Raw genomic sequence first — 26,586 nt, forward strand, 5'->3', positions numbered from 1 at the left:
CTGCCTTCAGCATGATCATGATCATGATCCTGGGTCATGATCCCGGGGTCCTGGGACCGAGCCCCACATCGGGCTCTCTGCTCAGTGGGGAGCCTGCCTCTCCCTCTCTCTCTGCCTGCTGCTCCCATTGCTTGTGCTATCTCTTTCTCAAATAAATAAAATATTTAAAAAACAAACAAAAACAATAAAACAAACCTTTGGCTTTGTAAAACAGGGAGCAAGCCACAAAGGCTTCTGAAGCCCATCGACTGGGCTTGGAGGGAACAGAAAAGTGGCATTTTATAGTATCAAACACCAGAAGAAGCTCTCATAGCTGCTAACCTCGTGGAGCTCACCCTCCACCCTGGGCGAGTGCTGAGCATGTTCTGCACACGACATCACCGAAGCAAGGGCCCTGGGCAAGTTCCAAGGTGTTGGAGGTGTGAGTGGAGCTGTGGGCTCTAACCCATGCCTGGCTCCAAAATCCATGCACGCAAAGCCTGGGACAACTGCCTCCCTCCCCCAAGGAAACTGCACAGGTCATCCAATGGCAACTAGCTTCTAATGGTGAGATCACTCCCACTGATACTCTGAGGGGAACCAATTCAAGGCTATCTTTTTTTTTTTTTTTTTCTTTCTGCTACTTGGCCAATCACGACACCTAGTGGCAATTTGAGGACAAACATCAGTCTCCTTAAAAGGCCAGTGGGTAGAGAGCCCCAAGAGCGCTGGGGTGGGGGTGGGGGATCTGATCGATCACAGCCAAAGGAAACTGAGGCCCAGGGAAACGAAGCTAGCCACCTAGAGTCAAAAAGAGAAGGACGCCCATGTGGAACAGCATGGAAAGCCTAGACACTGGAGTCAGGTGCTGGGTTCTGATTCAGAATTCACCTTAATCCTACCCTCAGCAAGATATTTCCTTCAATTGTTGAAAAATACTGATGGAGCCCTACTATGTGCCAGTCACGGTGCCTGATGGTAGGAACATGATGATAAGCAAGGATGATAAGTCTCTATCTCCCCAGTCAAACAGGAAAGGAGAACACTCGCACAGGACTCAACAAGAATACTACCAGTTCATAGGAACTGCAGACTTAATCAGCGGCCAAGTAGCATGGTACTGAGCCTGAGGTACTCAGCTCATGTACTCCGTCTGCCAGCCGGCCGTAGGACAGCAGTGTGACTGTTACTCTTGCTTGAAAAATGAGTGGCAGAGCACTTCAGCTAAGAGCAGTCAACGGAGGGCTCTGATACCTTCCTACGTTTCTGAAAACTGAGGTTGTTGGACTAGCTGTAGGGGTGGAAAGCCTCATTCCAGCTCAGTGCCGCTCCTAGGATTTGGGGGGTAGAACTAGGACTAGACACAAGGTCTCCTGATCAAGAGTCTCGTGCTCTTTCTTCATACGCTATGCTAGTCAATGATGATTAATAATGACTGGTCGTGGGGTGCCTGGGTGCCTCAGTGGGTTAAAGCCTCTGCCTTCCGCTCAGGTCATGATCCCAGGGTCCTGGGATCAAGCCCCAAGTCAGGCTCTCTGCTCAGCAGGGAGCCTGCTTCCCTTACTCTCTCTCTGCCTGCCTCTCTGCCTACTTGTGATCTCTCTCTGTGTCAAATAAATAAATAAAACTTAAAAAAAAAATAATGACTGGCTGCTATCGAATGCTTACTCTATGCCCTGTTCTAAATTTGTAACACCCCATGCAATCCTCTTCAGAACCTATGACACACCTTTACAGAGGATTTTTTTTTAAAGGTTTCATTTATTTATTTAGTCAGAGAGAGTGTAAGCTCAAGCAGGCAAAGTGGCAGGCAGAGGCAAAGAGAGAAGCAGACTCCCGCTGAGCAGAGAGCCCGATGCGGGACTCCATCCATGGACCCTGGGATCATGACCTGAGCCATCCAGGCATCCCTATGACACACCTTTAAAAATGAAAGTAACACCTGAGTGAAAAAATCATGCTCTCAAATGGTTAGATAAAGAAAAAATAAAAAGGTCCCAAGATAAATGGAGAAGCTTCCAACCTAACCCAGTTATGAGATTCTTAACAACTGCCTTGTCTCTGTTTGAGCTAGTTACATGGTGGATTAAAAATAATTCTGTATCAGTGTCCTCAAGTTCTCACAACTGGCATGAATAATGGGCCCAGGCAGATGGTGGTTCAAAGATGAATGACTGTCCAGGGAAGACATTTCTCAACAAAATTACTTTGGGGTAACTCTGGGTCTCTAGAAGCAGCTACGGAGCCTGTAAGGCCAAGTGCCAGGCAGACCTGACCCTTCGGTTTTACGGTGATTCCAAATGAATAAAGCACGTTCCAGGAGAACTGAGTACATCGGGAGTCAGTGAACTCTCCAAAATGGTACTGCCATCAGCCTTTGTTTGCTCCTCCCTGGGGTATCTAGGCAGCACAGGATTTCTGTGCTGGGGGCGATCAGACAAACCTCTACAGGGATTCTGCAATTGGAGGCATCGAGTTCAAGGGGACCTGGCTGCGGGGCCACAGGAAGCACGTCAGGAACGCTTCCTCCTGCACCTGGAAAAGCAGCCCCTGCAGCCTCCCTGGCCAGGGTCTCTAGAATGAAACTCAGCAGGCCACAGTGAGAACATAAGCTAGATATGCTGGAATGTTCAGCCCAGAATGCTCTGCTACCTTTTCTCTGAATGGCAAGGTCTCACTTAGTCTCCTAGATCTAGAGCTCAATGCCTATCTGACCATCACCCCTGTCCCAGGCCAAGTCTGCCTCTCAAGGTACTGCTACACTCCCATAGTATCCAGCACAGGATTGTCACCCCAGATTTGTCTGTCTGCGGGCTCTGAACATCTTTAGAAGACGGACTGGGTGGCCCATCTGTCCTTAAGTATTTAGTACCTCATACTGTCTGAGTTGCATAGTGTTGACGTCCAAAGAACTGGAAAGTAAAGCAAGGAATTCAGGGCTGGGAAGAGGTTTAAGAGGTCAGGGTGTTTGAATTCCTGCCCAATACAGAATTTCCCTGAAAATATCATTACAGAAAAACTTAAGTTTTAAAAGTATGTGTGTACAAATATGCATACAGATCTTGCTTTACTTACCATGGGGTTATGTCCCAGTAAACCCATTATAAGTTGAAAACAGTGGAAAGCTGAAAATGCTTTTTATATACTGACCTACCATTGGACCACTTTCTCATACTATACACAAAAATTAACTCAAAACTGACAAAGGACCTAAATGTGAGACCTGAAGCCATAAAACTCCTAAAAGAAAACATAGGCAGTAATCTCTGGGACACTGGCCTTAGCAACATATTTATGGATGTGTCTGCTCAGACAAGAGAAACAAAAGCAAAAAATTAACTACTGGGTTATACCAAAACAAAAAGATTTTGCACAGCGAAGGAAACCATCCTCAAAACGAAAAGGCAACCTACTGAATGGAAGACGGTATCTGCAAATGATATATCTGATAAGGGGTTAATATCCAAAATATACAAAGAACACAACTCAACACACACACACACAAAAATCTCAAATATTCAAATTAAAAATGGGCAGAGAACTTGAATAGATATCTTTCCAAAGAAGACATACAGATGGCCAAGATACATGAAAAGATGCTCGCCATCACTAATCATTAGGAAAATATAAATCAAAACTACAATGAGATATTACCTTATACCTGTCAGACTAGCTACTATGAAAAAGATAAGAAACAGTAAGTGTTGGCAAAGAGGCAGAGAAAAGGAGCCCTGTGCTCTATTGCCAGGAACATGAATTAGTGCAGCCACTGTGGAAAACAGTATGGAGGAGGTTCTTCAAAAAATTAAAAATAGAACTATTATAAGATCCAATAATTCCACTATTGGGTATTTATCCAAAGAAAACAAAAACACTAACACGAGGGGCACCCGGGTAGCTCAGTCGGTTAAGCATTGCCTTAGGCTCAGGTCATGATCCTGGGCTCCTAAGACAGAGTCCCATGTTGGCGGGGGGAGGGGTGTTCCTGGCTAAGCAGGGAGTATGTTTCTCCCTCTCCCTGCTCCTCCCCACCCCACTCTCTCTCTAACTTGCTCACTTTCTCTCAAATAACATCTTTTTAAAAAACCCATTTATATGAAAAGATAATATGCACCCCTACTCTTAATGTGACATTATTTACAATAGCCAAGATATGGAAGCAAGCTAAGTGTCCACTGACAGACGAATGGATAAAGAAGAGATGGTATATATACACAATGGAATATTACTCAGCCATAAAAGAGAATGAGATCTTGCCACTTATAACAACATAGATGGACCTAGAGGGTACTATGTCAAGTGAAATAAAAATCAGACAGGGACATACAAATACCATATGATTTCCCTTATATGTGAAATATAAAAAACAAATTAACAAACAACCACAGACTCATAAATACAGAGTATAAACTGATGGTTGCCAGAGTGAGGGCCATGGAGAGTAGGTGAACTAGGTGAAGGTCATTTAAAAGGTACAAACTTCTAGTTATAAAACTAATAAGGCATGGAGATTAAAAGTACAGCATAGGGAATAGAATCAGTAATATTGTAATAACAATGTGATGACAGATAGTGACGACACTTAGGGTCGTGAGCATGGTGTAGTGTAGAGAACTGTCGAATCACTGTGTTGTACACCTGATACTTGTTTTTCTTAAAAGCGTATTTTTAGAGGGATAGATTAGAAATAATTAAACAAATACATACCCTAGAAATGAAAAGGCAAAAAGGTAAGAAGGAACCTTTGAGGGTGATGAAATGTTCTATGTCTTGATGGTGATGATGGCTATAGGAGTGCATACATTTGTTAAAACCCATCAGACTATGTGTTTTAAATGGGTGTTTATTTTATGTAAATTATACATCAATAAAGACGATTCTTTAAAAAATAAAAATACAACAAGCTACCCTAAACATGCTCAGGACTCCTACTAAGCCTACACCTAGGCAAAATCATCTAACACAACGCCTATGTTATAATCAAGTGCTGACTACCTCGTGTTATGTACTGAATACTGAACTGAAAGTGAAAAACAGAATGGATGTCAACGTATCTGCTGTTCACCCTCACCCTCGTGACCATGACCCTGACTGGGAGTTGCATGCAGCTTTCGGCCACTGCCCCACATTACGAGAGAAAGCCCTACCACCCAGTGCCAGCCTGGGAAAAGATCAAAATTCAAAGCACAGTTTCTACTGAATCTGTATTCCTTTTGAACCATCAAGAAGTTGAAAAATCATAAGTCAGGGACTGTCTGTATGCGTGTGTGACTCCCTTCTAGTATAGAGGTGTGTGCACGGTGGTGAAAACTCAAAGAGCAAGACTCACTCAGATCTTTCTTTGAGAATGAGCCATCATCTATTTTTACAAGATTTTTTCCCTCTGATTCTTCAAGAAATACCAGCTACTTAGAGAAAAATGTGTAACATATATTAACACGGATGATAGATTACCCAGTTAACATGTTGCTCTATTTTCTTCTAATATTTTCTCGCATGAGTTTTTAAAGGAGCTGAAATCACACTCTATGATACAATTTTATAGTTTGCTCCTTTGCAGCAAGGGCATCTCCCTATGTGATTACAAAGTCTTCATAAGCACCATGTTCTAAAACTTTTATTTTGACATAATTTTGGACATAGAGAAAAGTTACAGGAATAGCAAAAACAGTTCTCTTTCACCCAGATTTAAATTCCTCAAATGTCAACATTTTGCTACATTTTATTTTTTTAAAGATTTATTTATTTGAGAAAGAGAGAGCCCAAGAAGGAGGGGCAGAAGGAGATAGAAACTCATGTAGACTCCACACTGGGCACAGAGCCCAACGTGAAGCTCAATCTCATGACCAAGAGTGGTACGTGTAACCGACTACGCCGCCCAGGCGCCTCTACTATATTTACTTTATTCCCTGTGCATTCTCCCCTCTAACAGAGAGCATGTGAGAGAAAGAGAGAGAGGTAGACAAGATATTGTTTGACTCTTAAGTACTTCAGTGTGTCTCTCCTACAAATAAAGAGTTCTCTTATATAACCACACTACAATTAGTCAAATGTGGAAACTAATATTGATATACTGCTATTATCCAATCTAGAACCTTATTCAGATTTCAGCAATTGTCCCAATGATGCCCTTTACAGCAAAAGAGAACTCAAAATTCCACACTGCGTTCAACTGTCATTCTTAGTTTCCTTTACTCTGGAATGGTTCCTGAGACTTTGTAACTCAAGAAGCTGATTTTTTTGTGTAAAGAACAATTATACTTGGGACACCTGGGTGGCTCAGTTGGTTAAGCGTCTGCCTTCGGCTCAGGTCATGATCCCAGTGTCCTGGGATCAAGTCCACATCGGGCTCCTTGCTTGGCGGGGAGCCTGCTTCTCCCTCTGCCTCTGCCTGCCACTCTGTCTACCTTTGCGTGCTCTCTCTCTCTCTCTGACAAATAAGTAAATAAAATATTAAAAACAAAACAAAACAAAATGGTTATCCTGTGAAATGTCCTTCAGTTTGGGTTTATCAGCTGTTTCTTCCTAACCAGATTAAGGTGATACACTTTTGGACCACAGAACTGAGCATACATGATTTTTAATGATTAGCAAGATTTCATTTTATATAAACCATCTCTTATTGTGGAATTTGGGCCATTGTATAATTTTGCTGTAATCCCAAATGAAAGCTCTTCTTTTTTCTTCCTATCAACTATCTACTTATTGGCTTCTCTCCATTATTTCCTATAATCATGATCACCTCAAAAAAGTTAAAAGAATGAATTCAGGTTATTTTAAGAATATTTTAAGTGTTAATACATTTATAACCTTTTCCTAAAAAGAGCCTATCAGTTTGCAGTCCCATAATTGATAAAAGTATTTACGTCACATCAGGCTAAGTGGCCTTGCACACTGCTATGTTATGAGATTTTTTTTTTATTTGTAAAGACAAAATACTGCATTGCTGTGTTAGCAGATTTCATCATAAAGTATGGTTAACAAAGGGTGTTGTTTCTTTCATGACACTGAATACATTGCTTTGCTTATGGGTGCCTTCATTCAGCAAATATTCACTGAGTTGTCAACTGTGTGCCAGTATTCTAGGTAATGACATCAAGTTCTTAATGTAAAGAAATAAACAAGATAATACAGATTGTGCTAAGAGCCATGAAATTCTTCAGTAGTAACTGAAGGGGATGCTCCAGATAAAGGTAGGCTAGAGCCTGGTGCTTTGAGAGAGAGCTGGTGTAGACACAGTTGGGGAGCACAGCGGGGGGGAAAGGGAGGGTCAGCCGCTAGGTGTCTCTCACTTCATCTCACAACTACTTACCACAAAACTGCACCAGAATGACTGCAAAACACTGCCCTTGACTAAAAACATGAACCCCTATTCTGCCCTATCCCAAACACCCATTTCTCCTGACTGTCCTGGTCAGCAGAGTCTGAACCTGAGCAGTTTGCAACTCGTGAGTAATAACGAAAGCTTGACAATTCTCTGAAATGAGATTTCTGATGTTGCTCAGTCTTGCAATTACCTGAATGTCCAGGAATCATTCATGAATCAGGCTATCTCAACATTAGATTAATGGTCCCTTTCAACAGTGAAAAGGGAACAGATGACCAAGAAAGGGGCGTGTGTGTATTCTCCTCCAAAAAACAGGGGTGGTGGCTGCAGCTGTAGGCAAGGAGGGTGTAAGTGTTTACAGAGAAAAGCAACCTGGCTGTGCTACGAAGTGGGACAAGGCCAGCAGAAATTCCAGCTCCCCAGGCTCACCCCCTCACCCCAGCTTTGTCAGGTGCCTCACGAAGTGAGAAATGAGCAATCAGAGAAACTACAGCCTCCCAGGAATGCCTATTAGCACTTAGGACAATGGATTTCCGTATACTGGGTGCAAAAAGCAAACAGAGGACCTGGTCAAAGCAATGTTTTTCTTACATAACAATTGCACGAGATAAAAAATTATATACTATATATACACTTATGATCAATATTCATTAGAAACCACTGTCAAATATATTTTTTAAAAGATTCACAATAATAACCTATAAGGTATACGCATGCTCTTTCCCTTCCCATCCTTCTTGTAGGAAAAACCATCTTAGGTACGCAACAAATCTGATGTATGAGGAACAAGCAGCCTCCTAACAATGCCATGCCCTCAAATACTAAGGTGCACCTCAGGACTTCTGAGGGCAGAGAAAGGAAAAACAACTATTTAAAGCATTACTAATAAAAATACTATGATTGTGTCCCCCACTTGGGGGATGAACATCTAGAACAATGGAGATGATAAATATTCACCCAAGGGTCACGAACTACCACTTAGTGAACAAAAGACAGTAGATGAGATTTGTGATGGAGGTGTTAGGATAAAATCGTATTTTAACAAGATGAATATAGGGGAAAGTTTTTATATTTCATCTCTTATCCTGTTTTGCATTTTGGTTTTGTTTTCTTTTTAAAGATTTTATTTATTTATTTGACAGAGAGAGAGATCACAAGTAGGCAGAGAGGCAGGCAGAGAGAGAGAGGGGGAAGCAGGCTTCCCACTGAGCAGAGGGCCCAATGCGGGACTTGATCCCAGAATCCTGGGATCATGACCTGAGCCAAAGACAGAGGCTTTAACCCACTGAGCCACCCAGGTGCCCTGCATCTTGGTTTTAAAAATATACAAAAAGCACAGAAAGTCGTATTGAAAGAAGTATTACCTAGTTCGCCTAATTGTGACAGAAAGCGACTATTTGGCAGGTGTCAGTAGCAAGGGTGAATGAACTAAGGCAAGTAGTTTAAACTAGCAGGAAGAACTCAAAAGAGTCCAGTGTGGGCAATGGTAAGCTAAAGTTTGTAAATTAGGATCATTCATATGTATCCAGTTGGTGGCTGAAATTTTCTGTTTTCCGATTGTTTTTGTCTCTACCATAACTTCGAGGACTAAAAGGAGACTCAATACTGGTAGTAATTTTCCATAATTAGCATTGGTGGAGAGATCTGGCAAAAAAAAAAAAAAAAAAAAAAATCCACCGTGGTTTAATAGGTGTGAGCCTTAAACCTGGTAGCATTTTAACCTTTTTCTTTATAGACATTAAACAAGCATTTAAATCTAAGTTAAGAATACTTGTTTCAAGGCAAAAGAAAAGAAAAGAACAACCAAAAAAGACAGAAAAACAAACAAAAGTCTTACAGACCAGGCCCCCTATCCTGACTCATCACAGGCTGACAATTTCTTTACAGATTATCAGTCAGAACAAGGAGGATGCCTTAGGCCCCACTTCAATGGCTCTTTTTCAACAATTCTCTAGTTCTCCTCCAGGGGGCGAAGTTGGCCAGCATTTCACTGGAAAAGGCACTGCCTTTCAAACTTGGATTTTTGCGCATAGCACTAGGAATATATTCAAGTACAAAAAGGGCCATTTCCCCTCTTCTCATCTGTTTTCAATACATTGAATTCGGACTGATTAGCAAAGCATTCCAGCCCTTTGGTGCAACAGGAGGGAAGGGACTTAAGGGCAGTGGGCAGGAACACTTTATCAGCGCAGTCCCTGAGGCCGGCAGGCCTCTTCTCCTAAAACTTGAGATCAGGGTGATGGTTTTGCCAACACTGATACAGTTTCGAGGATATTACTTTTTTTTCTTTTAAGGAGAATTTTCCACTAGGCCTACTATGGCCAGCTGATGCCTTACACAGGATTGCTTCCTACCCAGCTCCTTTGCAAGGCCTCCTTCAGAACAACCACAGAAATGGCAGGAGGTCTGGGAGCCCCTGCCCTGCCTTCCTGCAGGAATAGTGGGTCCTTTCCTCCTCCCGAGGGTGAGTGCTGGTCCCGAACCAACAAGCCCAGATAGCAATTCCTCACTGGGCCTTCGTCCCCTTCCCTAAAAGGGTTAGATGCTCCCAGGAGGAACTCCGGTAATGGCGCAGAAGAGGACACACACAGGGGCAAAATCTGTACTCAACGCTGGGACAAACTGGAATTTTAGTGTCTCGGTAAGTAACAGCATGACAGGGTAGAGAGAAAGACCTGGAGTGTGTGTGCCAGTTCTCCCTGGCCTAGGAACAGACCTAGTTTGTGTGCATCCTGAGCCTTATATAATTTGGGGGTTTCTTATTAGAAGAATATAAAATTAGTGCTGGCCCATTAGCCATAGGGCATCAGAGGGGGTCCTTAGAGGGGAAGGGCCCTGAAGCTTGAGCATCATAACCATCATGAGCTCCCTGATCACCATGGCGGCTGAGGAATGTGTTGCCAATCAGGCTTCCGTAAGCCTTGTCTACAAAATGGCAGTGGGTATTTTTAAGGTCAGGTGACTCAGTTTCTTTTTCTTCTTCTTCTTCTCAGCTTTTTTAAAAGATTTTATTTGTGAGAGAGGAGAGAGCACAAGCGGGGGGAGTGGCAGGCAGAGGGAGAAACAGGCTCCCTGCTGAACAAGGAGACCTACAAAAGACTCGATCTCAGAACCCTGGGATCGTGATCTGAGTCGAAGGCAGACATTTAACCAACTGAGCCATCCAGGTGTCGGGGCTCAGTTTCCACCTCAGGGAGTAGACTCAGGGGCTGGGAAAGAAAGACTGCAAGTGGCCAGTGCTGGCTGAAAGTGTCCCCTTGGGTTCTGCTCCCTCTTCATCCTGCCCCAGGCACACCGTCGCAGGTGCACGGTAAACACCTTCTGACCGACCAGTGGAAGTGGCCTGGCTGCCTCCCCTCTACCAGTTCCCCTCCTTGAGGCTCAAGCACTTCCCTTTTCTCTGGCTCACTGGCCAGGCTTCCAGCTCCTGTGTAAAGAAAGAGCACTCCTGAACTGCTTGCAGAGGTGAGTAAGTCTCACCCAATGTTAGAGTGGGTTTCCTGCTCAGATGGGTAATTCATTCACCACAGATGTCCAGGCATAAGTTACACAGACCTCAAAACCAGTCCCACAAAGGATGATGCTGCTGCCTTCTATACAGATCCTGGGTCTGGCACAGTGTGGGCACCTGGTAAAGACCCCAGAAGCCTGGAGGAGCTCTACTGCCCCAGAAGTGCCCGTCACCCAAGGAGGATCCTAGGAAAGAAGTGCTCAGGGGCACCCCAGCACAGTCCTGGCAGAGAGAACGAAGCTCCTTCATTGGGAATATGAGCTCTGCCACAAACCAGCTTGTCCCCCATGCCTGACCAAGACTCTGCCCCCATGTTCAGTCATCCTGTCACCTCAGACTTGGCCTTCTCCCCCTCCTCCTGATGGGAAGGTCATGTCTCCTTTTAAGAGCTCCTTGGGCTCCACGAAGGTGCCAACTCTGCCAGACTTAAAGAGAACAAAATAAACTGATCTGAATTTAGAGCACCTAGCCAAATCTAGCTATGTTTGCATATTTGCACAGTCCTTGTAAAAATAATATATAAATTTCTCCCAGTCTAGTGGCAAAACCGCTTGGCCAAATCTTTACAAGGAAATGAGAGGAGGCCTAAAGAGATGGCAAGTTGTTTAGTTAATGGAGCCTGCTTTCGTATATGCTACAGACTGGTATTTATAAGCAAACCCACTCCTGAATGTTCTTGTTCTTTCTTGAACAGAACAGTGAGAACAACTTCTTACATAGAAAAGTGTCTTCATGAAGCCATTTGTTGCAAGGAAAATGTTCTACAAATTCTCACCTGTAAAATGAAGATGGTATCGTGATGGGAAGAGAATTATTTGGTGTTTATTTGGGTGTTTACTGGGTGCCCAGACTGTGGTACACAATTCATAGGGATGATTTCACTTAATTCTCTCAATAACCCCATGCAGGATTAACCTCACCGTGTTAATGCAGAAATCGAGGCTTTAAGAGTAAATGACTTGTCCAAGGTGCTCAGAGGTGGATTTGAGGCTGGGCAGGCTGAGCTGTACTCTTACCCAGCCCTTGAGCCATGCTGCGTCTGCACCAAAAGTCACTTTGTACACTACAAAGAATGAAGGAGCTTTACAAGATACTTTTTAAAAGCAGGTAGTTGCACGCATTTTGATTTTTTCACAAATTGCTATTTGATTTAAAAAAAAAAAAAACAACTGCTAAAGAATTGGGCTACTTTTCACAAGTCTACAAGGTTATTTAAGAAATCATTTCAACAGTCAAAAGCAAACAATGATAACAGCTACTACTTCTTGGACCTATGAGACAGGCCTCTGTGCTGAATTCATTACATGACTGCCTCCCCTTAATCCAGCCAGCTTACGAGGCACCTGGCACTACCCTTCATTGAACAAATGGGGAAATGGAGGCTCAGAGACTCTGCCCAACTTATCTCAGCTAAGGAAAAGTCTGAACTCTGGTCTATCTGCCTATGCTATGTACCTCCTGGGTATAAAGTGTGTACAAACAGAAAGAATGTTCTAGTTAGGAGCCTACTAGCTATTTCATACATCTAGATATTTGAATGGCCAAATGGAAAATACTACATTCTTTTAGGCCAAGAGAAGAACACAGGTGAGCAGCGGTAGGGGTGTGCAATTCTCCCCTCACAGCCCCTGGCTCCCACATCATCCAGAGCACGAGGGAGGGACAGAAGGGGGGAATGGAGGAGGGGGTTAGCGACATCCTACCATCTTCATAAACAGCCAGCAAAGATAACATGAGGACATGAGCCACGTTCACATCTGGATACACAATGTTGAGTCCTGCCAGGGAAACTGATCCAGTGATGGGATCGCCCAAAATGCATTTAATACATTCTTAGACCATCGGCCCCAAAGAGACTCTAACTCTGACTCAAGTGCCTTGCTAGCACGTGTCACTTGCTCATCCAGGACTCTGCCTTTACCAGGGTGTGGGGGACCCAAATGCAGGGTGACCCACTTCCCACCACAGCTGCCCTGCCAGCCTGCACATGACAAAGGAGAGCACCTCAGCACAGAGGCCAGGTTTCCAGTGCTGGGGCCAGAGAAGGCAGGAAAAGCTGAAGACCCCTTGAGGATGCTCAAGCCAAAAGAAAAACTGCAAAAAAGCAGGGGGGTGAGGGTGGTTCTTGCAGAGCACATTCCACAAGCCTTGATTTTTCAGAGTTCATAAACTACGGATGGAGCCTTGATTAAAAATCCCCCCGAAGCATGGCAAATCAGCCCTCAGAACAAAAGAAACTATGTTAGGGTCATGAGCATGAGAAATAGTGGTTAAGCATGGAGTTTCCAAATGCTAGCTTTCTCTTGGGGTTATATCAAGTGCACTTCGGTGCCATGGTTGGGAAAACCATGGTAGGGAAAAGCAAGGTCAAAGGCTTCCCTGGGTCTTAGAGGCAGGGTGTCCATGGAAGCCCCGCCTCCCCCGAAATCTGCCACCCAAGCAGATTCTCTCAGTCTGGGGTACACACACACACACACACACACACACCTGACCCCATTAAAGGGAATGTAGCTTTCTAGAAGCAACACCTTCCCAGCAGCAACAAGTTATCTGACAATCGGAATAAGACATTTGGGAGGGAAAGAAGGAGGTAGGGAGCTCCCCATGCTTGCCCAGGTTTCAAGCACAGGATGAAGGGCTGCTTTTAGGGGTGTTAGAGAGGAGTTCGTTGTATTAGCCAGAGGTTAAGAGTTAATCTAACAAGATGCTAAAGTGGAAGTTTCCACTCCAGCATCAAGACTCAACAGATGGGAAATTCCAAAGCATGGGGCCAGACCATTATGTGGAAATTCCTAAGAAGTTGACCTAGCTGGCTCAAAGATCCATACGGAGGATATATAAACAGGTTCAGGGCAGTGGAAAGTGATGGAGGATTTTGTTAGGCAGATTCCTCTAAAGTGCTCTGGTTCCTACCCCGTCCCAGGATGGCTGGGGTGGAAAGAGCTGCCCTTTCATTTCAAACCTCGAGAAAAGGGTTTCGAAGGCAACATCTGGAAGGCTTGACATGGGTCTCTATAGTCTGGGGACTGGTATGCAATTCCTGTTGAAGGCAAAAATGTGAGGAAGACACTAAAGAGGCCTCCGGTGGCAGAACAGAAGGCTGTGTCAGGGAAAGTGGCTGCTCTCCCTCCTCTGGGGGAAGGCGGCGGGGGTGGGAAGTAGTGTGAACTCCGGCTCTAGGAATGCCAGCTTTGGTCTCCTTAAAACAGGTTCAACCCAACAGGCTTCATTCAGCCTGAGGATGGGAGAACACAGATGGAAACCAGAAGCGGCTGGCTGATGGCCACAGCCAGCAGGAGACACACTGCATGAGTGTTGGGAGATCCAGAAGGAAAGTTCGAGGAGGGAGTCCTTGAGAAAGCCACAGAAGCAGCCAGGAGAGAGAGAGAGTCCATTTACCCGTCAGCGAGGCTCAGAGCACCCACTGCCAGGCAGGATGGTAGCAGTCAGGTAAGAGCCTTCCTCTTTTCCTCCCCCTCTCTGTCACCTGGGGAGGCCTGATGCCGTGGGCAGCTGGAAGACGGGGAGACCTATACTGGCAAGATGGGGGGGAAGTCTTCTCTTGGAGTGAATACTGACTGTTTATAGGCCAGACTGAGCATTTATAAAGCGTTTAGACCAGAACAAATGTGTATGTGTTACTTAAAGGGGCTGCAGGACTTCTTAGGTTCCTAAGAATCATGAGGAAAGTGTCATAGACTTGATCAAGTTTGTTTGTTTGTTTTTTTAAAGATTTTATATATTTATTTGTCAGAGAAAGAGCACAAGCAGGGGGAACTGCAGGTAGAGGGAGAAGCAGGCTCCCCGCTGAGCAAGCAAGTCCCCAATGTGGGACTCAATCCCAGGACCTCGAGATCATGACCTGAGCTGAAGGCAGATGTTTAACTGACTGAGCCACTCAGTCATCTCAGCTTGATCAAGTTTTTAAAAGAAAATGGGGGAAAGACACATCTCACAGAATAAACTTTAAAGGAACAGCAGGAGACAATAAAGCTGGAGGTGACTGGGGGCTCAGTTGGTTGAGCTCCTGACTCTTGACTCAGCTCAGGTCATGATCTCAGGGTTGTGAGATTGAGCCACACGTCAGGCTCCACGCAGAGTCAGCTTGAGATTCAGTCTCTCCCTCTCTCTTTCCTTCTGCCCCTCCCCCAGCTCATGCTTGCTCTAAATAAATAAATAACTTTAAAAAAAAAAAAGATGTGCCTTAATTAGGTCTCATGTCACGTGTGCAATGTAGTAGTTACAGTTAATCTTCGCTAAGCACAGATTATGTGCCAGGCATGAGACCAAGGGCTTTACAGATATTATCTCATTCAGTCCCCCTAACAACTCCACGAGGCAGCTGTTAGTATCCCCTTGGACAGCTAAGGAAACTACAGCTCAGAGAAGTCAGGCAACATTCCCAGAGTCACACAGGTAGGTAGGTAAAGCAGTAGCCTGGATTCAACCTCAAGTCTGACATCTAATCCCGAACCCTTCTTACTGTCACAGATGAGTGGTTTTCAGCAGACACTGGTGGCTGAAGCAGGGTAGGAGCTTGGGTCCTGCCCAGCCTTCCCTCCTGCGAGTCCCAAAACTAGAAAACTAAAGGGCAGGGCTTGAAAACCACTCAACAGCATGATCTGAGCAGTCTCTTCCAACTCTGGGATTCTATGACTCTATCACCTGTGGGTGGAAAGATGGGGAGAGGAAGACCCACAGCAGCTGATGTGGGGAAGAGGAAAAACGCCGAGTTTGTATCCCGTGTTCTCAGAGAGGCAGCCAGGAGGAGCTGGTTCTAGTCGGTGCTTCTGTAACAGACACGAGGTTCACAGAAGTACAGTCCTGGGTAGAAATAAGTGGTTCAGATAATGCAGGTAAAGCACTCAGCACAGAGCCTCGCACCACAGTCAGCATTTTGGTAACTGTCAACTGGGACTGTAAAAAGTTTACATATGCCTAAAAACCTCAACATGCAATTTAATGAAACATACTCAGCCACTGATATCACCATGTCCCTTCCGTAGGGAACTATATGTATCATGGACACTAAACTTTATTAGCTGAGCCAAGCCAAGAAACAAATGCACAAAATTAAGCTAGCCAAATCTGAAACAATTTAAGTAACAATGAGGGAAACGGAATCCCTTTTTCCAGTAAAAAAGAAAAGAAAAGAAAAGAAAAAGTACATACACACAATTTTGCAAATAATTAGAGAAGCCCATTCACTGATTCATTCAATGGATTACAGAAGAGCCCATTCCCTGTCTCCAGGTTAACAGTCACTCTTCTAGATTCTGGGGATATGATAGGAGATCCATAGCCCCAAAACTGCCTACCTAATCCCACAGCGGGGTCACCCATCCTTCATCTCTCCATATGCTCGTTGTTGCTAGTCTTGATCATGATACCTACTCTGGAATAGATAGTCAAAGTAACTGAAGCTAAATCTAATTTTAAACCTTCCCAGTTCAGTGGATCCCCTGATGCAGAATTTCTAAATCAGTGGACTCTGGTACCCAAAAGTTTTATCTGCTCAGCATTCTCTTACTTCCCTCTTCTGTTAACTAAATTCTTCCTTCTTTTGTAGGGACCCCATTCTGTGGGATTCTGGTGGGATTCAACCTCTCTCAAGGCCCTATGAACAAAACCTGGCCAGATACTGCTTACTGTCTTCTGTGTACTTCTGGCCAAGTTGATTCAGGAAGGGAATCCAAACTGGGCCAGCTAAGATTCCTCCTTGGCATTGAGAGAACGATGGCAAGAAAGGCAGTCTCCTTTCACTCAGATCCACAGCTGTGAGGACGATGGCCATATAACACTGATGGCTACCTCTGGCACCATGGTATGCGAAGAGCTTGCCTGTGAATGAGGCTGATAGCACTGAGCTAAGCCAAAAGTTGGAGGGAGTGGGGCACCTGTGTGACTCCGTGGGTTAAGCCTCTGCCTTCAGCTCAGGTCATGATCTCAAATCCTGGGATCGAGCCCCACATCGGGCTCTCTGCTCAGCAGGGAGCCTGCTTTCATCTCTCTCTCTGCCTGCTGCTCTGCCTACTTGTGATCTCTGTCAAATAAACAAATAAAATCTTAAAAAAAAAAAAAAAGATGGAGGGAGTGAAAGATAATGGCTTGATGATATCTTTTGAACTCCTGGATACAGCTCTACCTGAAGTCCATTTCAGTACAGATATCCTATTCATGTAAGTCAAGAAACTAGTTTAAATTGGATTTCTGATACTTGCACACAAAATAACAACAATCACAAATAACAACAATGATAAAATAACAAATAAGCCTTGCCTAAATGAAAATAAAGCCCAAAAGGAAGTTCCCATTCATTGGTAGTACTTGTGGAAATCTAGGCTGCTCTCTGACAATGATCCCTACTGAATTAAAGGGTTTCATCCTGCAATATTCCTACAAAAAGTCTAGGCTTAGCCTTACTTTCACATGATGTTCTGCCCCTGACAGTTCTTCCTCCAGTGCTGCCACCAACCAGACCCTACTTCTTGCAATAAATATTAAAGTTTCTGTCCTGAAGAAGAAAGTCCCAGAAGCACACAACAGTCACCCAGGCTAGCCCAGGTTATCGTTTGTTAACAGCAAGCAAATACTTACAGGCTGCTAATCCTATTCCCGTGAGATTCTCCAACTGCCCCGGTTCTCACCTGAACATCCCAGTATCAGAAGTGACCTAGAGCCAGGGGGCTCAAAGCAGAAGGAGACACACTTGTGGAGCAAGGAAAGAGGATGAACAGGCCACAATGGACACAGTCGATGCAATTTCTCTGGAGCCCAAAGCCACTTTGCAGATGGAGTCAGGGTGTGATGATTTGAGACTGGGGAGAAATAATATTCACGAGTCCTTTCGGAAGCTGTTTATTATTCTTTTAGAACAGGGATGGTAAGTCACTTTCAACTCCTGTGCCAAATTTGGTCCACAGCCAGATGCCCAGGCTTAGCATCAAGAACCGGGACAACCTGTGAAGTCTGATATGGGGTGTGGGTGGGGCACAAATACATGTATTTGGAGATTCCAGCTGAAACCATTAGAGTTTATCCTTGGATTAAGTGCACACCTGGACAGGAAGGGCTTTTCTTGGACTTCACCCGGGGGTTACATCATTTACCTATACCCAGGATAGCCCTCACTACTCTATTTGTTACGGGGATGTGGTTCACAACCTTATGCGGTCTCCTCTTTGTGAGCACTGTGGAGAAATTACTCTAAATCATAACCTCCTCCGAGTAACTAGCATGCCTGTATTCTCCTGCCACTCTGCACTGTTACCTGAGCATGGGTTCTTTCTGGGAACGACCACCCAGAAGCTCCAAGGTAAGACTGGAGGACCTCACAGCTCATGTATGGGCTCTCACTTCCGCACCAGGGGCCCAACCTTATCTAAAATTTCCCCTACATTTCTTTCCCCTACAAATTTCCCGCCTTCCATATTTTTGTGGGTCCCATTATATTATATGTGTATTTAAAAGCCATCTCGGGGGACACCTGGGTGGCTCAGCTGGTTAAAGCCTTTGCCTTCAGCTCAGGTCATGATCTCAGGGTCTGGGATTGAGTCCCACATCAGGCTCTCTGCTCAGTGGGGAGCCTGCTTCCCCCCCTCTCTGTCCCTGCCTTCCTCTCTGCCTATTTGTGATCTCTGTCTGTCAAATAAATAAAATCTTTAAAAAATAAATAAATAAAAATAAAATAAATGCCACCTCGGGGCACCTGGGTGGCTCAGTCAGTTAAGTGTCTGACTCTCGGTTCTGGCTCAATCCCACGCCTGTAGGATCGACCTACATGCCAGGGTTTGTGTTCGTGCAGAGTCTGCTTCGGATTCTCCTCCCCCCCCGCCCACTCTCTCTCAATTAGATAAATAAAATCTTTTAAAAAATAAAAATTTATTTTTGCACCAAAAATAAATAAAAAAAATAAAATAAAAGCCACCTCAAAGCTCTTTGAAAGGAGACAAGCAAGTGTATTAGAGCATCAGCAATCAAAACACTGTAAAACAAATGGGACAGCGAAAGGAAGATGGTTTTACAAAGGCTGCCAGTTGGGGCAGCTCTTATGGGGCAGCCCCAGGTGAGCAGGCCAAGAAGGTGGTGGCCTTGGACCACGAACAGCCCTGAGCCTAACTGTCAGCACATGGCTTGGTCTTCCCCCACCACTTCCCGCCCTCGTGCCTGCATAGCTTCCGCCACCCTGTCCTTCCTCGGGCAGCTGGTGCCCTCTGGCCCGTTCCGGTGCATCCCATACCTACTTTCTCTTTAGGACTACTGCTTGCTTCCCTTTTCCACCTCCTCCCATCAAATCGAGTAGCTCACACTTCTACAGGACCTTGTACTGGACAATGACAGGTTGTCCATGGTTGGTAGCATTCCTTCTCACAGGGATGAGGACATTTTAACCAGGTTTTCTGAAGAAGGTAAAAACCCAAAGGACTCAGTCACTAATGGTGGAGTAGGCTGGAATGATGGTAGAGATGCAACTCAATGGAGGAGAATCTTCTTGTAAATCTCAAAGAATTCTATGTAAAGTGTTAGCACAGTGCCTAGCGCAGAGTCAGCAATCAAAAACACACCAACGATGACTACTGTTGTTGTTACTGCTCCCACCATGACTACCCTTTGAAGACTCCCTACCTATTCCTCTTTCACCTCCAGGACCACCAACCGTGAAGGTCACTGGCCCTTTCTGCACAGTGGCCAGCCACAAATCCATAATCCATAATGCATTTTCATTATCTTTTATGGTTCACAAATCTCTTGCACATACATCATCCTTTTAAATCTTCTTGGTAGGCCATTAAGTGAAACATTATTCTCATTTTACAGATGGAGAAACTGGAGCTCAGCTAGGTTGAGTGCAGAAGCAGAAGGGTCAGGGCTCCAACCAGGTCTCCTATAAATGTCTTGTTCTTTCCATAATGAGTGGTTACCAACTGCATAGCAATGACATGAGAATCATCTGAGCACTTAAAGATTCCAGGGGTCCACCCCAGACCTAATAAATTGGGATGGCCCAGGGGAAGGGGCTGTGAGCTTGTATTTTAACAGGTGCCTCATGAGACCCTGATGATCTGCTGAGGGACAACCAAGCACAGGGTCCGTGCTGCCTCCTGGTGGTCTAAGCATCTGCAACCCTCTCAGCCATCTGTGCGGGGTCCCTCGAGGAAGGCCTGGGTAGCCGTCTGCTCTGTAAAGTCAGTTTTCTACCACTACGTAACTGTTCCCTCCCCACAATCACATTCAGATTCAAAGGGAGCCCTGACAGAGCACTGGAAAAGGCAGACAGGCCAAGGTGAGGAGAGTGAACCGCACAACAGTGTTTGGCTTTGAAGCAGTTCAGAACAGGGCAGGTCTCAGACAGCACACACAGGCAGGGAAGGCCCGATCACAGAGAAGGGAAAATTCTAGTGGGTCCTGCAGAATGCAGAGGGTTTCCAAGGAGGGAAGGGGTGAGCAGCAGGGGGTATCCTTAAGAAAAATGGTAATGGACCAGTCTGACTGGAATAAAAGGAGTAGTGGGAGGTGAGTGAGAGAGGGTCAGGCCAGAGGAAGGATGTGGAGAAGCCAGAGAGAGGAGTCAAGGCCGGTGCTGTGGACGATTTGAGACGCTGACAAAGGCGCGAAAGCCTGAGGGATGAGCCGAAGGATGACCGTGTGGTGGCGGCGAACGGAGGAGGGTTGGAGCTTGGGCCTCCTGGCACTGGCAAGACCACCTCGGAGTCTGCTCAAGGGAGATGCCAGGTGGCGGTGCCAGGGCCCGGCAATCACGATGGGGGGAGAGGGCGGTGGGCTACGGGATGGCTATGGATCTGAGACCTCACTCCATGCCCTTCTTTTTTCACGTGACTCAAAAACACTGCAGGACAGGACCACAAATGTGGCCACAGTCCTTCCCCTCCCTGTATCCGGGTTTCCCACAGTGCAATTCGGCAGCTCCTCTACTAAGAAGCTGACTTTGTATCTGTCGCCTCTTGAATCCAGCCTGGCCACATAGCTCGTGTTAGCCAACAGAACGAGATGGAAGCAACGTCGTGCCAAATCTGAGCCTCAGGCTCCAGACACTCCTGTTTTCAGTTGGTACCTGCCCAACTGCATGAGAGATGCTCAGGGTAGCCTGAAGGATGGTGAGACACACATCTTAGAGTCATTGTCATCTGCTACCAGCCAGGTGACTCTCAGAAACAAGGTCTAACTGACCTGGACCTGAAGCTGACTGGAGAGACAGGAGTGGTCCCAGCAGAAATCAGAAGAATCATAATGCAGAGCCCAGCTTGAACTACCAATCCACAACATTGTAGCATAAAGACATGATTGTTATTTTGAGCCGGGAAATTTTGGCTCAGATCTCTGGTAGTGTGTTTGGGGGTGATTCTTTATGCAGCAAGAGCTAACTGCTACACACTGCAAATGATGGTATCGCTTCAGCATGAGGCAGTGATGCTACACGAAGCCCCAGAAATTTTCACACTTAAAAAGTATATAATTTTCATACTTAAAAAGTATATTATTTTCCTAACTCTAAAGTCAGTTTTCTGCCACTGCATAACTATTATGTCCCAACAATCACATTTAGGTTCAAAGAGAGAGGAGAGGAAAATTACAGCAAGAAGAAAGCTAATACATTATAGCTGTGAGCCAATTTTCATTACAACACACTGCAAGGCACTGTCTGAATTCCTTGGCTGAAATAACACTTTGTTGTTTTGGATACTGCCTGACACAAGCAGACCATCAACAGGGGCCTGGAAATAGTTTCACTGCAAGAACACGAAAAAGTTTTATTTTAATAGTATTGGCATGTAATCATAGATCTTTTCCCCGACCATGTTCTTAGCAAAGGAACATGGACTGATTTTTTTTTTTTTTTTTTTAAGGCTTGGAGACATCTTAAATCATTTCAGAGAGGAAAAAAAAAAAAGTGTGACTAAACAGACATCATCTAATCATAGCACTGGTAGGGATGTATCTAACTTAGAAGCATGAAACATCATTTCAAAAATAATGTCAAACAGTCACATTGTTTTAAAACTAAAAGAGAACTTACCAGTAAGACTTCCTGGGGCCCGTTTTCAGGTTGTAAGAGGTGGAATGAATCTGAAATAGAATTAAGCAAACACTCTGTAAGTAAATCACACTCAGGAAGGGTGTGCTTTTGGTCCCAAGGGACCGCCATGATGTTGCATATTTATTCTTTTAGTTAAAGATTAGCCAAGCTTTTTCTGGCTTCTGATGGAATAGGGAAAGATTTTTGCCTATGTATTTCAACTTCCTGAATAGAGAGCACTCTCATTTACTTCAGAGAGTGCTGGAAGTCTGAAGCCAGTACTATAAACGGTAGTGTTCTCGTCCAAACCCCTCCAAGTCAGAGGAAGCCTCCTTGGTTGTTGTTCTTGCCTTGGTCCCTCAGCACTCCTGCTGGGACCAAGCCATGGCTCCCTTTATGGAACCCATGAAAAGACGGATGGTCTAGCACAACCTGAAGACCAATGGGAAGAGGATACAAGGCTTCCTGATAGTGGCCACCTGATCACAAATAACCCCCAGTTCTTGTTTTATCAGTAAGGGGAGCCTAAGGCAGTGCTGCTCAACAGTACTAGACCATGAGCCACAGATACAATTTTATATTTTTGAGCAGCCACGTTGAAAAGGCAAAAAGAAGTGGATGTAATTTTAATATGTTTAGATGGATTGATTCAGAAAATTATCATTTCAACATATAAAGAACAGAAAAATCACTAATGAGACATTTCACATGCTTTTTTTCATACACAATCTTCAAGATCCAGCATCTCACAACCCAGACTAGCCATATTTCAAGTAGTCAATGGCCATGTTGGCTGGCAGCCACACCAGACACCGAAGGAATCCAATCTTGGCCTTCGCAGGTATTGGCAAAGTCAGTCCAGTGCATACGGAGATTTTATTCATCTATTTTCCTGTTCCTAGTAATCCATCATTACCCCATTCATGATGTCATTTTACTAGAAACAATCACATAATAATAGCAAATATTTATATAGCACTTACTAGTGCCAGGAATTATTCTTGGCAACTACTTCAATTAATCCTCACAATAACTTTATGAGGTAAGTGTATTATCATTCCCATTTTGTAATGAGGAAACTGAGGCATGGAGAGGTTAAGTAACTTCCTCAAGGTTTTAAGATGTGACAGCCAGCGGAGATTCTTTTTTTTTTTTTTTTTTTTAAGATTTTATTTATTTATTTGACAGAGAGAGACAGAGCGAGAGAGGGAACACAAGCAGGGGAGCAGCAGAGGGATAGGGAGAAGCAGGCTTCCTGCTGAGCAGGGAGCCCGATGACAGGCTCGATCCCAGGATCCTGGGTTCATGATCTGAGCCAAAGGCAGATGCTTAATGACTGAGCCACCCGGCACCCGGATTCTTTCTTTCTTTTTTTTTTTTTAAGAATTTATTTACGCAAGAGAGGGAGAAAGCACATGAGTATGGAGCTGGGGGCAGAGGAGAGGGTGAGAATCTCAGGCAGACTCCCTACTGAGCACAGAGCCTGATGTGGGGCTTGATCCCATGACCCTCAGATCACCACCTAAGCCAAAACCAAGAGCTGAGCACTCAACTGACTGCACCACGCACACGCCCATCAGAGCTGGGATTCTGATCCAGGTAGTCTGCCTCCAGACTCGTGTCCTTAGCCGCTGGACTCTCAATTAAGTGTGAATGGCTCAACATAAGGTAATTGCTTTCAGTTTTAATTATAACCACCAAGTGATTCAAGGCTGCTCTCATGATACATGGTCAGATAATAGCAGTGATGGCAGATGGAGGGGTTATGGGTTGTGCTAGCAAATTAAAATAAAAACAACATGGAGTGCGAGCAAAACCACCACAAACAGGCCTGCGGTCACGCCTAGGCCTAGGAGTGCAGTATGGGGTTAATGGTGGGGGGAGGGGTGTCAGTCTTCAAAAAATCTTGTCTTCGTGGTTTTTCTGAGTGAAGGATCCATCACTTTCATCAGATTCTCAAAGGGGTCTACAAGTTGGACACCTCTGTATCTGTCTTAACAGGGGTGGAGAGGAAGAGAGGATGAATCCAGTAGGAAGGAATTCAGAAAACACATCCTTTTTATTTAATCCATGGTCCCCAAAGAAATCACACCTAATGAGGAAAACAAGATCCACACATGTAAACTCCATGCCCAAACAGTAGCAAAGAAGGTGGGTCAATGACACTGTTTAGAATCCACAGGACTTGGGCTAAGGCTAGTGCGGGAGGCTGCCACCTGCTCTTGCAGGCTGAACCCAAACCTGCTGGAAGTCCTTCAGTGGCCTCCTCTGGGTTCTAGGATGAAGTCCAACCTCTTCAGCACACTCAAAAGCCACAGTGGTCTTGTGCCTGAGCACACAGAGATCTTGTCCTTGAGTCACACAGACCTGTTTACAGGTTCCTAAATGCAGCTCACTCACTCCTCCGTGCCTTTGCATATCCTGTTCTGTCAAACACACCCTTTTCTCTACTCTATCAGCCTATCTGTAGGTCTCAGTTCAGAAGTCACCTTCCCTAGGAAGCCTTTGTGAACCCCTTTGGCTGACTTAGGGACAACTCTCTCTGTAGTCATGGCCGGGGGTCACTCAGTTAACTGAGAAATACCTCCTCTTCCTCCTCCTCCTACTGGTAATAATTAAAGCTGGTTTTTTTTTTTTTTAAGATTTTATTTATTTATTTGACAGAGAGAAATCACAAGTAGATGGAGAGGCAGGCAGAGAGAGAGAGAGAGAGGGAAGCAGGCTCCCTGCCGAGCAGAGAGCCCGATGCGGGACTCGATCCCAGGACCCTGAGATCATGACCTGAGCCGAAGGCAGCGGCTTAACCCACTGAGCCACCCAGGCGCCCCTAAAGCTGGTTTTTAAGGAGTTGTGTGCCAGGCACTGTTCAAAGTGTTTTGCATGTTCCTTTAATCTACTCAGTAACCATATAAGGTAGGTTCTTTTATGATCCCATTTCATAGATAAGCAAACTGAGACAGAAAAGTCAGCAGCCTAAGATCACCCAGCTTGTAAGTGGCAGAGCCAGACTGTGAATAAAGACACACTGGGATAAAGAGTCTCCAAATATGTCCTTTAATGAAGCAAAAAGCAAGTTTTAACTTCGTCTTTTAAATCCAGCCAGTCAGACGGGTGGTCATCTCCTTAACAGAGGAAACTCAGATAGTGGCCAACTCAATCAAGCCTCCAACCAAGTTCTTTAGCCTCCCCTAACTTTGCACAAGGATCTAAGTAATAACATGCCCCCGAGAGATTTGGCTGACCATTATAAAGGAATTCCAGAAAAGATACTTTCCTTTAAGAGATAGGATATTCAAGTTTAAAAAAAAAAAAAAAAAAAAAAAAAAAGGACGCAAAGCCCTCCTTCTTAAGGTTTATTTGGTTTCAAGTAACTCAATATGAGTATATTCCAAATAGTGTTTTAAGTAAAAGTCTCATGTTGCAAATCCCCTTTTGCTGTCCAGTCCTGCCTTGCCATTCTGTACCCTGCAATTCAATGATGTGATTCTTTCTAGCACTATCTAAACTCCCCTCGGAGGAATATAAAAAGTGGCCTTGGAGAAGGACATTCCTCTCTTTCTTTAACAGTGGGAAAGACAAAAGTTTCAAGATCTGGGACATACACAGACCTCTAGGGAGAGAAAGAGCTCTTTGTCGCACACGTCAGAGGTGGCATCGGGACCATGGCCCAGCTTACCACTTGCAGATAAAGGCAATCAGCCATCACACCCACCCTTCCTACTGCAACATAAAAGACACCACCAACGTCCCATATTTATGGACGTCAGCATTATCTCAGTTATTAACAACCAAATTAGTAACAGCCGATTGTGTTTTGACTCTTCCTAGCTCCTCTTCTTCCACAATAAACATAAATGTGATTGTTACTGAGAGGCTGACGGAGTGCAAATTCTGGGCCAGGCATGGTTGTACTGCTGGAGACAGAGCCGTGAGAGAGGTGAACAAGGTTCCGGATACAGGGACCCTCCCACCAGGACGGGAGGCAGAAAACAAACACATATGCAAAGAAGTCCCTTGCAAATGCAAAGAAGATAACTTCAAACAGGGACAAGTTCTATAAATTTTCCCATATAACCATGGAGTGATGGGGTCTACTGAAGAATTTAAGTGTCTCTCTGGCAGCTGTATGGACAAGCTGGAAAGAGGCGACAGTGGATGAACGGATCAGTGGTGACGGGTTACGAGGCCATTCACGTGTCTAGGTGAGATATGATGGTACCTTGGCACAGGATTGTAGCAGTTGGGATGGAAAGAAGTAAATGGATTCAGGATAGGTTCTGGAAGTAAACTAATTAGGACCTGCTAAGTGGATGTGAGAGGTGAGGGCGAGGAATGGGTCTAGATGACACCAAGGTTTTGGCTCAAGCACCTGGGTCAATGGTAGCTTCTCTGAGGGACAAACAGTTTGTGGGAGGAAAGAAAGTCCAGAATTCTGATTTGGCCAGGGCACCTGGGTGGCTCAGTTCGTTAGGCGTCTGACTCTTGGTTTCTGCTCAGGTCATGATCTCATGGGCCCTGGATGGGGCCTTAGAGCTCCTTGCTCAGCGGGGAGTCTGCTTGAAGATTCTCTCCCTCTGCCCCTTTCCCCCACTCACATACACACTCTCTAAAATAATCTTTATTTTAAGAAACAAATTCTGATTTGCCCTTGTTAACTTTGAGATATTCAGGTGGCAATCTCAAGAAAACATTAAGAAGTCCAGAACTGTTGCTCTTAAATACAACAGCTGCGAG

The 26,586-nt window shown here is 44.8% G+C and overlaps 1 protein-coding gene across 2 annotated transcripts in view; it reads right to left on the bottom strand.

Moving 5' to 3' along the window:
• GNG12 (G protein subunit gamma 12) overlaps positions 1–26,586 on the bottom strand; it is a 130,207-nt gene that overhangs the window by 56,813 nt on the left and 46,808 nt on the right. Inside the window, exon 2 of one of the 2 annotated variants that reach the window (XM_045064710.1) lies at positions 21,853–21,902. The gene's annotated coding sequence lies outside the window, so the exon portion shown is untranslated. Of the gene's footprint in view, positions 1–21,852; positions 21,903–26,586 lie in introns of those variants that run through there. The other variant, XM_045064711.1, reaches the window with a different exon arrangement.

The sequence above is a fragment of the Mustela putorius genome, unplaced genomic scaffold, assembly GCF_011764305.1.
Source record: "Mustela putorius furo isolate JIRA1106 unplaced genomic scaffold, ASM1176430v1.1 tig00003853_pilon_pilon_pilon, whole genome shotgun sequence".
Classification (NCBI taxonomy): domain Eukaryota; kingdom Metazoa; phylum Chordata; class Mammalia; order Carnivora; family Mustelidae; genus Mustela; species Mustela putorius.